Genomic DNA, 10,399 nt, shown 5'->3' on the forward strand with positions numbered 1-10,399 from the left:
CAGGACCCAACCACCTGCTACACAGCACTGCCCCGCCCGTAGCTGCCTGTGGATGTGCCTGAAAAAACACCAAAGACCCCCGTATGAAGCCCTTCTTAAACACTGGCACACTCCTACAACGCTGACTCTGTCCCAGTCTCTCTGTACATGTGAGGCGGTGAGACGGAAAGTCCTCAAAGACTCCACGAGGAAGCTTGAGGAAGGGCTGAGGAACTATCAGAGATGAGGAGCCCAACTCTTTCTGAGCTGGGAGGGGGGGGGGGGGGGTTCTGTCTGGAAGAGAGAGGGGAGGGTAATCTTGAGAGCTGTCGAATGACTGGGGGGATTAATGTTTGTCAAACACGCACACACACACACTCGCACAAGCACACGCACGCACGCACACACCCATGTTAACAGACCCCATCTGCCAGCCTCATCCTCTACCCAAGCAGAAATGAAACTACGAATCAACATCAAGTCTTACACTGTTCAACCACGAGACAGCCTGTGTGTGTGTGTGCCTGTGTGTGTGCCTGTGTGTGTGTGCCTGTATGTGTGTGTGTGTTTGCCAGTCGGTTAGGGTTAAGGGATGACTCAGCAGCGATGGTATCATGGAGGAACATGGAGGCCAGCCTCTTAATGGAGGAACACACACTAGAGGAACATGGAGGCCAGCCTCTTAATGGAGGAACACACACTGCAGGAACATGGAGGCCAGCCTCTTAATGGAGGAACACACACTGCAGGAACATGGAGGCCAGCCTCTTAATGGAGGAACACACACTGCAGGAACATGGAGGCCAGCCTCTTAATGGAGGAACACACACTGGAGGAACATGGAGGCCAGCCTCTTAATGGAGGCTAACGGAAATCATCCTCTGGGGCCTGGGTGCAGGCCGAGGTTCACTTAAAGCACACACACACACACACACCAACATACCCACACTTCTAATCAGTACTATTAACTTTATATCCTATTCAGTCTGGCCCTTCTCTCACCTTGAGAATTTGTAGAACACATTCATTTCTCCAAGGGCTTTTGGAACAATTTGCTGGTTCAAGCGCAAAGCAGAGTGTGAAAGAGGGGGGCTGGTAGAGGAGAGCCAGCGGGAAGGAGAGGGAGAGAAAGGAGACAGGAGAGGAGATGGGAGAAGTAGGCAGAAAGAGAGAGAGAGAGAGAAGGGAGGCTTTTTGCTGATCTAAGCTGTTTTTCACCAGTCTGGGTGAAAGAGTGTGTCAACTTGTCTTTATCATCTCAATGAGTCCCTATCGAAACGCATTCTCACACACACACACACACACAAGCACAGAGTCACACACATACACACACACACACACACACACACAAGCACAGAGTCACAAGCACAGAGTCACACACACACACACACAAGCACAGAGTCACAAGCACAGAGTCACACACATACACGCACTACAAATGCACCGACACACACCGACACCCCGCACAAACACACTCACGGACACGCACCACACACATATACACGCACTACAAATGCACCGACACACACCGACACCCCGCACAAACACACTCACGGACACGCACCACACACATATACACGCACTACAAATGCACCAACACACACCGACTCCCCGCACATACATACTCGCGCCCACACACACACACAAAGTCACGCACACACACGCAGCGGCAGCACCTGTGTGGGTCCCCTGACATCATGACAGGCTGTGACGAGCATCTACTAAGTGTCTGCCTTAGGCTAGCTCTCAATGAGGCCCTCCCTCTCATTTCTCTTTCACACCTTACCATCCCCTCTCTCTCTCTCTCTCTCTCTCTCTCTCTCTCTCTCTCTCTCTTTCTCTCTTTCTCTCCTCCCTCTCTCTCTCTCCATATATTCCTCACTCTCTCCTTACCTTCCCATCTTTCTGTCATTCCCTTTCTCCCCCATCTCTCTCTCTCTCTCTCTCTCTCTCTCTCTCTCTCTCTCTCTCTCTCTCTCTCTCTCTCTCTCTCTTTCTCTCTTTCTCTCCTCCCTCTCTCTCTCTCCATATATTCCTCACTCTCTCCTTACCTTCCCATCTTTCTGTCATTCCCTTTCTCCCCCATCTCTCTCTCTCTCTCTCTCTCTCTCTCTCTCTCTCTCTCTCTCTCTCTCTCTCTCTCTCTCTCTCTCTCTCTCTCAGTCTCTCTCTCTCTCTCTTCCTCTCTCTCTCAGTCTCTCTCTCCCTCTCTCTCTCTCTTCTCCCCTCGACATCATTCTCTTCTTCTTCTTTTCCATCCTGAGGTTGGGTTTCAAACTCGTCTTTGAAGTGAAAATAAATCTTGGCTGATTGGCAGCCCACCAGGCCTCTCACTGAGTGTGTGTGTGCCCAGGTGTGTGTGTGTGTGTATGTATGTGTGTGTGTGTGCATCCCTATGTGTGTGTGTGTGTGTATGTGCATCCCTATGTGTGTGTGTGGATGTCTGTGTGTGTGCAAACATGTGTGTGCGTGGGAAGGCGCTGCTAGAGAAAGGTGATAAAAGTGACCTCACATTGTGCTGTTACTGGTTAGATTTAACTATGAAGCTGTCCTGTACTCTGAGTAAATGGAGTCATAACTCTGTCCATCTGTCTATCTATCTGACTAGCTGTCTGTCTGTCTGTCTATCTGTATGTATGCATGTATGTCTCACAAACACTACACTTACCGTACTGCTTAAATATTTATTTGACCAACAGCGGACTTCCTCTTAATGTTCTCTCTCCATGTCCAGTAAATGGATAGCTTAAGTACATGATGCTGCCCTGCTTCTGCCTATAGTGTTAAGTTACTGTCAGACAGGAAGTTGCACTGACCAATCACAGCAGCTACTGATGGAAACGTGTGCAAACCATTATTAGACCACGTGGCGTACGCATCTCCCCCCACAGCCACGGTCCTTTGATACTCACCACTGACTATGACGAAACCAAGTTCATTCCTATGAGCCGGACGTTGATTCAGTCAACAGCGGCTGACATGAACCCCCTTCCTACAGTAAACTATCCAGGGATAAGGATCCACATGTCTTTGAAAGAACTAACACTTGACACAAACGGTGAACATTCAAAGAGACCGCTCCTTCACAGGAGCCATTTTAAAAACGCTGCGACAAGTCCCTTCCCTACCCCCTAACCCCCCCTCCCTGGTCACCCTCAGATGAAGCTGTTTGAGGGGACAAGGACACAGCCCCCCCCCCCCCCCAAACACACACATACATACACACATACCTACACACACACATACATACACACCCTCCAGTTCATAAACTACTACCAGTAATCCTGCTGGGGGCTGACCCAGGAGCCAAGCTCTCTGGGGGTTAATCTGGGGGTCTCATTAAGGGCCTCATCAGGTTCCTGTCTGGACAAACACCCCTTCCCCACCCCATACCCTCTGCCTACCTAACCTAACCATTTACCCCTGTCTCAGCCGTAATAGTAAATGGCAGTGCAGACAGCCAGAGGAGTTAGACGTAAGCTGATTGGTTTAGCTCTGCAGTGATGCAGTGACCATCAGGAACAGGGGAGGCGTAGTCATGGTAACGGTTCATTTTAGGTTAGGATTGGAAAACAGGACAGAAGGCAGAAACCTCTACACACTACAACTGTCTCTCCGCCTCTCCCTTTTCTCCCTTCTCTCTCCCGATGAGAGAAGGGAGACAAGGGAGAGGTGGAGAGACAGGATGATGAAGAGGAGGAAGAGAGAGGAGGGTGAAGAGGAGGAGAGAGAGGAGGGTGAAGAGGAGGAGAGAGAGGAGGGTGAAGAGGAGGAAGAGAGAGAGGAGGGTGAAGAGGAGGAGTAGAGAGAGGAGGGTGAAGAGAAGGAGGAGGAGAGAGGAGGGTGAAGAGGAGGAGGAGGAGGAGAGAGGAGGGTGAAGAGGAGGAGGAGGAGAGAGAGGAGGGTGAAGAGGAGGAGGAGGAGAGAGAGGAGGGTGAAGAGGAGGAGGAGGAGAGAGGAGGGTGAAGAGGAGGATCAGAGCTGAGTAAGGCCCAGGATGTCATGTGTCTCTCAGAAAGATGTAGGCCAGATAAAATGGAGAACAGAGAGCTGCACTTCCCTGAGGAAATACCAGAGGAATATAGTCATTCTGTACCAACACACACACACACAATCACACACACACACACATATAAATAGTACGTGAATATTCTCACAGGCTACAAAGATGATGAGGGTAACATAAACAACACGTATACAGACAGAAAAACTGAACTCTGCCTTGTCTGGACACTTGCACAGGATGAAGTGTGTGCGTGTGTGTGACAGAGAATGAGAGAGAAGGTTAGTGTGTGTGTGAGTGCGTGCGTGTGCACGTATGTGCATGTGTACCCAGTAGAGATGCATACAGGCCTGCACCTGGCCCCCTTGTCCAGTCCACCAAGCCCAGAGGGGTGCCATAAAGACCCCCTTGTCCGAAAAGAAGTCTCACACACCGGGACCAAACACACACCACCCCCTCCCCATCCCCCACCACCCCCACAACCATACAAACACACACACACTGTGGGCTCCCCAAATTGCTCCCAAAACGTATTTACAGTCTCTGCCAACACTCAGTTGAGTTTAACTGAGTTTAACTTGAAGTCCTCTAGTGTTAGCATGCTAATATATTGTTGTTAGGGGTGTTGATAGTAGTGCAGGCCATGTTAGCTGTGTTGACCAGGCTACGCTAGCTTTGTACAATAACCAGGCTATGCTATCGATGCTAACCATCATCAGGCTTGGAGACGCTGCTGCTGTGTAAGCTGCTGGTCTGCCTCAGACACACACACGCACACAGACACACACACACATTGGGTGACATACTGCAGCAGAGCGTTCCTCCCTTCCTCCCTCCCACACACACACACACACACACACCATCAACTGGAGAAAACAATAGGACTCCAGTGTGGAGGAGTAATTAATGCAAGACCTTGCATTCCAGGTGGCAAAATGCCCAAAACCTCTGAACATCTTCTAAACATCTAAACTACTGCTCATGAAAGTAGACATCTACACGTCTGTTCATACTACTTGTACTGTAACACTAGAGTACATACTACAAACGCTACATCAACACAGCTGTACATACTCTTATACTGTAACACTATACATGATACTATACTAGAACACATCTACACAGCTGTACATACTATTATACTGTAACACTAGAGTACATACTACATACTACAAACGCTACATCTACACAGCTGTACATACTCTTATACTGAAACACTATACATGATACTATACTAGAACAACATCTACACTGCTTTTCATACTCGGATACTATAGAGCACCAGGCTATGCATACACATTCCAGAGCCAACCACGAAACAACCATGTTGACATCGACACCAGACCAGACATGCTATACTGGAATGGGCCTCAGTTGATGCTGTTTTCCAGTTTTCTGCACGCATGCACACACACACACACACACACACACACACACACACACACACACACACAAACACGCGACAGGAACACTTATGAGCAGCCCTGTAGAGGCCTGTGATGCAGAGTTGTGTGGTAGAGTTGTCCCTAGGGAGCTCATGCTGTTCCACCATCTCACTAAGGAAGAGAGGGAAGGAGGAGAGAGAAGGAAGCGAGACCGAAAAAGAGAAGAGAGCATCGAGGGGAAGGAGGGAGGAGATCACGGAGGGAGAGAGTAGAGAGAATGGAGTGAGACAGAAAGAGGGGGGAGAGTGGAGGGAGAGAAAGGAGAAAGGAGACAGAGAATGGAGGATGAGAGGAGGAAAAGAGAGATAGTGTTGTGCTGCCTCATCCAGACTCTAAGAGCTACTTTACTGCTGCATGTTGCGGTGTCTCTGGCCCTGTGCTCTCTCCCAGCTCCATCCTTGTATCTCTACCACCACTGACTGATTTACCAGAAGAATGTTCACAGAATAGAATAGCTCTATGCTCTCTTCTTTGAAATGCTGATTATTTTGAGTCTAAAAGGGATGTGTTGTGGTCTTGGTGGTGGTGTGGAAATGCAGGTGGCTGTAGATGTGATGAAACTGTTGTTCAGATATGGATTAAAGGTTCAGAAGGCGCTCTGGTTGGTTCAGGGTGAGGTGGGTTTGGTCACAATACTCGATTGAAATGGAGGTGGTTTGAGATGCAGAGATGCACCTGTATCTCCCTTCCTCTCCCTCTCTGTCACTCTTTCCCTCACTCAATCTCTCCCTCTTTTCCCCTGTCTCTTCTTCCTCTCTTTTCTTCTCTCCCTCTCTCCTTCCCTTTCCTTCTGCCTCTCTTTCCTCTCTCTCTCTCTCTCTCTTTCCATCTCCCTTCCCCTGCCATAGAGGCTGTGTGTTTGAACAGGGAGCTCTGTGTAAGTAGGCCAAGAAAACAGGCAGGCTCTGGAGGGAGGGAGCCAGGCAGGGCGAGGGGTGGAGGGAGCCAGGCAGGGCGAGGGGTGGAGGGAGCCAGGCAGGGCGAGGGATGGAGGGAGCCAGGCAGGGCGAGGGATGGAGGGAGCCAGGCAGGGCGAGGGGTGGAGGGAGCCAGGCAGGGCGAGGGGTGGAGGGAGCCAGGCAGGGCGAGGGATGGAGGGACGGAGCGAGGGTGAGGAGCAGAGTGGTGAAGGGAAAGGGGGAGCAAGAGAGGAGGGGTGTGGGAAGCTGCCCAGTCGATGATAAACCTCCATTGATCGCTGCACTGCAGCTGAAACTATAACGGTCGGCCCGAAGACAGACATAGAGCTTTTAGCGCGCTTGTACTTCAAACACACACACGCACCGCTTGTCAAGTGTCTCTTCACTTTGTCAACTTGTCACTCTTTTAGGTGAGGTGTGTTGAGCTACTCGAAGTAAGAGGCAGGGTGAAAATGTGAGTGATGGTCAGAGAAAACAAGCAATCTCTTTCTAGGATATGTGTGTGTGCGTGTGTGTGCGTGCGTGTGTGTGTGTGTAGCTGCTATACGATAGGTTACAGTAGTAAGAAGGGTCTCCATTCTGGGCAGTGAGACAACTTTCCATCACGTAAGACCTATAGGTCCATTTTTAGATCCACTGGAACTCTCTCACACACACACACACACACACACACACACACACACACACACACACACACACACACACACACACACACCCACACACACATACTCACACAGATATGGTTTACAGCCAGCAACACATTATAGCATGAGAGGTGTTCCAACATCAGCTCCCCAGATAGTGCTGAGTAAATGAACACACCTCTGCCAGTGGTCACAGAGACAAGCTCCAACCGCCATAAACAACGGTTTAGCGGTGGACCAATCGGATCCAGAGAAACATCCGTTCTAAGGCTGTTACATCATCCAATTCAGTAAGCGCAGAGATCATTGGCTGTCAGTCCGAGCGGGCTGTCTTCAGATGGCATAGGAGTTTCACTCAGGTCACATGAACAGACACCAGATGCATTTTTCATCAGGCGTTTCTCCCCAGTACAAGGATCGACCAGATTGGGCCTTCGAAATCATAAGGAGATGACTCAAGATTCTAAATATAAAATCAAGACGACCCGGTTCTGGTTTTGTATTATTGAACAGCAGCTATAGTTTGAACGAAGCGAGAAGACAGTCTGAGGCTGGGGAACCGTTGAAACACTCTTCTATCATCCATGCATCACCGAGGAAGAGGATGAGGAGGAGGAGGGAGAGAGGGAGGAGGAGGAGGGAGACAAGCCACGCAATCCCTCCGCCCTCCCACCGACTCTTGCCCCCATGACATTCCTCAGCCCGCTCTCTGAACCACGAGGATCAGCAGCAACAACAGCCAGCCGTGGTGAAGGTGGAGGGGAGGAGGCCCCCGCTTTCTCCCCCAGGTCCCCCCTCTCCTCCCTGGGCCGGAGGGCCTGGCCCCGAGACCCTGGATAAATCCCTGTGAAGTCCTAAGCACACAGAGGGATTAGCTCGCTGTCTGACGCCGTTAGCCGCGTCCTGACTGAGTGCTGGCGTCCAGAGCCCTAACTCCAGTCCCCCCGGTCCAGGAAGAGAGAACACACGGCAGGCCCTAGATTTCATTTCACACACTCATTGGCGGAGGCCTTGGCTAAGAGTATGCGAGTGCTTTAATCCGATTGTACATCAAACAAACTCGCTTAGGCTAACAATTAGGATCCGTAAGCACATTTATAGGGCTCACTTATTTAGATTCCATACTGGCTTTCTACCTGCTTTGATATTGTCATAACCCTTCTCACTGCTGCCGATAAACTGCAATTTCCCTCTTGGGGTATCAATAATGCATGTTTGTTTCTTCATTTGTTTGTTTCTGTCTACACAGTCACCTGCTGCACCACACTAGATGACTGGAGCAACGTCTAGCCACAAAGGGCATCTGGCACTGAAACAACTGTATACATGACCTTTGACCCTATTGTTTATGCAGTAGGGAAGAGTGGCCATAGAGACAGGAAGTTGGCCGGTGTGATATACGAGGACACTGTTATGGAGAGACACAGGAGATGTCTGGGTAACTTTGCACAGGAAGAGTGTGTTTATATCAGGCCCACAGTTGGCTCCACGCCTACCAGGCCCCCCCTTTCGACTCCTTCAAGACGACTACACTGGTTCTAAGAAGTCTTATCCCCCATCTATTGCTACGCCCCCCCCCCCCCCCCCCATATTGCACATCATACAAGAGCCGTTGGCTGTTTACATGCTACTGGTAAACAGAACAGATTACTGGGGAGACAGTAATGCAGACAGGGGAGTTCAAGGACATGAATGGAAGAACTGAAAAGGAGAGAAAGCAAAAAATGACAGAGTTCAGTGGTTGCTGGGTCGTCAGTCTGTCTGTCTATCTGTCTTTCTTCCGATTCAAGCATCCATTCCTTCATCCACCCATCCACTCATCAAGGCACACAACCTGACTACAATTCACCTGGAACCTCTGTCTGTGGTTAACGCCGGGGGATCATTTAGCTTATTAGCAGTGAGCTGTCTGTGGGTTAGCCATTAGCCTTGATGCTGCCCTCGGAAAGTAGTGTGGAGTGCTAATGGTTGGGTTAGCGCTCGTTAGCGCTTAATGGGGGAGAGGGTTTGCACTCACATCCCCCACTCATCCACTGGGTGACTCTGGGATTACCTCTCAACAGGAGGAAAACACCAAGAGGCTGAGAGAAGCAGCTCTTCGAAACACAACATTTTGTATAAAAAGTGTATTTATAGTTAAGACACCCCAGTTCAGTACACGTTAACACACTGAACTACTCATTGCACTTGACAACGTTAACAGTGACCTCATACCCATCTTTGTAAATGGAACACCCACAGTCCCAGTGCACTCAGGCACAGTCGACCAATCACACACCAAGCATGAACAACACGTGTGTATGACACAGCATCGCTGACTACACGTATGTGCCAGTAGTGACCAGCTGTGCATCCATTGCCTTTACATGTGTGAGAAACCGCTGGCTGGCTAGCTGGCTGGCCTATTTTCCTGGGCAGTGATGCAAGGAGAACACTCCTTAAGAGGGGCATGGCCTTGGCTCCCAGGCAGAGCTGGGTAGGACACAGGCAGCTCTGGATCAGGACACAGGCAGGGCTGGGTAGGACACAGGCAGGGCTGGATCAGGACACAGGCAGGGCAGAATCTTAACGAAAAGTATTTTCTATCTCTTCATGGCATGGCTGTGGCATGGTTAATGTTGACATCAATTCTCCAAACCTGTTCTTTGTCCAGACGTGGGTGGGCAAGAGAGAGTTTGAGTTTTTTAGTATTATATATGTGTGCGTGTGTGTGTGTGTAAGTATTGACTATGTCTGTTTCAGTATGTGTGTGCTCCCGTCATTATGAATCTGTTTGCAGATCTCTTGTGTGTGTAGCGTCATGTATCGGACCAGTCCTCCAAGCCTGTGGCAGGGGTGTGTAGGAGTGTGGGAAGTGAATTGAATGGGGAATTAGGTGAGTGTTGTTGACAATGTATGTTTATGTAGTAGCCTGTGTGTGTTGTGAATATACCTGTGTGTGTGTTTATGCACTTGCCTGTGTGTGTGTGAGTTTCATGGACACCAGTGCAGTCATAGAGAACTAAGTGACTCCCACCAGGCATCTGACTGCAGTTGCAGCACGAAGTGCAAGCCTTGCATCACCACGGAAACAGGCCAACGTAAAAAACTCATCAACCATGGCAACCATATTCTTGTGGGTTAAAGGTCACAAAGGTCTCTTCAAAGGCAGCCTACAGGCAGCGTCCACGTGTCTTTGTTTCCAGTGAGTGGCTGTATGTGTCGATGTATGTGTGTATGCATTCATGTATGGTTGGGTGTGGCTCTGCCCTCCTCAGTTGGTAAGAGGCCTGGCCTGAGAAGGATTGTTCACTCAGCTGTGCTCTACTCTGTCCTCTGATTGGTCAAGAGTGGCCATAGGACTCCTATTTCCACAGCCTGATTGACCTAGAACCAGTCTATGGAATCATGCCCTCCCAATAAGGCCTG

Source organism: Hypomesus transpacificus, chromosome 23 (genome assembly GCF_021917145.1).
Source record: "Hypomesus transpacificus isolate Combined female chromosome 23, fHypTra1, whole genome shotgun sequence".
Classification (NCBI taxonomy): domain Eukaryota; kingdom Metazoa; phylum Chordata; class Actinopteri; order Osmeriformes; family Osmeridae; genus Hypomesus; species Hypomesus transpacificus.